This window comes from Ovis canadensis, chromosome 4 (assembly GCF_042477335.2).
Source record: "Ovis canadensis isolate MfBH-ARS-UI-01 breed Bighorn chromosome 4, ARS-UI_OviCan_v2, whole genome shotgun sequence".
NCBI lineage: Eukaryota > Metazoa > Chordata > Mammalia > Artiodactyla > Bovidae > Ovis > Ovis canadensis.
Genome location: NC_091248.1, coordinates 26,519,186 through 26,520,564, shown reverse-complemented (window position 1 = coordinate 26,520,564; position 1,379 = coordinate 26,519,186). Strand labels below are relative to the sequence as shown.

The following is a 1,379-nucleotide window of genomic DNA, read 5'->3' as shown; positions in this document are numbered from 1 at the left end:
GCCCTTGATTATTTTTAAAAAATTCCTTTCTTCAGAACAGCTAAATTTCCTTCCTATTTTGTTACCTTCTATCTTTATTGTAAAATATAGTTTTTACTTTGATTTATGTATACTCATCCCTGCTTACAGGTAATTGTGCTCCTGTCTCAATCAGATGACCAAATCGTTTTGATAACTTTTATTTTGCTTCCTCAAGATTATTAAAGAATTACTGATCCTGAATTCAAAAAACTAAAAATTTAAGATGTCTTTTTGTGTGTGTGTCAAAATGTATGTAATATAAAATTTACCATCTTAATCACTTTTAAGTATACTGTTCTATAGCATCAAGTACAAAAAGTCCCTTCACATTATTGTGCAACCACGACCACTATCTGTCACCAGAACATTTTCATCTTCCCCAACTGGAACTCTATACCCACTAAACAATATCTCCCCATCCCTTCCTCCTCTCAGTCTTTGGCAGCCAATATTCTACGTTCTGTCCTCTGAGTTTAACTACCTTAAGTGGGTTTTCTCCCAAGTGTCTTTTTAGTATTAGCTGTTATGTTTAGGTCTCTGATTCACTTTAAGTTACTCTTTTGTATATGGTATAAGGTAAGAGTTCAACTTCATTACTTTGCATGTGAATAGTCGATTTTTCTGGCAACATTTGCTGAAAAAATATGGAACACTTTACAGATTTAAATGTCATACTTGTTCTGGGGCCATGCTAATCTCTGTATCATTCCAGTTTTAGCTTAGGTGCTGCCAAAATGAGAATTAGATGTCTTTCAAAATTAAAATTATCTATGGCATTTCTCAAAGAGCCCCTGGAAAATCACAATGATTTATACATCTATCTTATAAAAAGAGAGATGCCAGAAATATTTTAGGTTACTTTGATATACTTTATATTAATACTCCTAAACTAACTCATCACTATATAAGGAATTCATGAGAATTATCAAATGAAAGGGTAGTTCATAGAAAATATTCTGAGACTGTACATGGTGCAGAATAAATTGACAGAGTCAGGAGGTTTGTGAATGCCTTCATTGTCCACAATGGAATCTAATCCTAGAAATATTATATATTAAATTTTTTTAATCTATTGTACTCTAATGGAAAAGTTGACTGTTTCAATTTTGATGTTGTTTGTCACTGTAATAAATCAATCTCATAAGTTTAATCATACTCAGAAGTAGGCAGTTCTGTTTCCTCAGGGGTTATAATAAAAAGGCTATTTTTAATCAAATCCAGGAGCTATAGTACTCTTAAATAGTTCTTCAAGAAAAGGACTTAAAAATTTTATGTTAAAAGGAGAAAACATAATGTGTTAGCCATGTGCTGTAAAATATCAATAATTACTATACCCCAAGGTTATTATTTTATTTTGG

The 1,379-nt window shown here is 31.4% G+C and overlaps 1 non-coding gene across 1 annotated transcript; it reads right to left on the bottom strand.

Moving 5' to 3' along the window:
* Positions 1–659: 659 nt before the first annotated feature.
* Positions 660–763, bottom strand: LOC138439873 (U6 spliceosomal RNA). The gene has a single exon (XR_011256820.1). It is a non-coding gene; the product is annotated as a U6 spliceosomal RNA (small nuclear RNA).
* Positions 764–1,379: the final 616 nt, after the last annotated feature.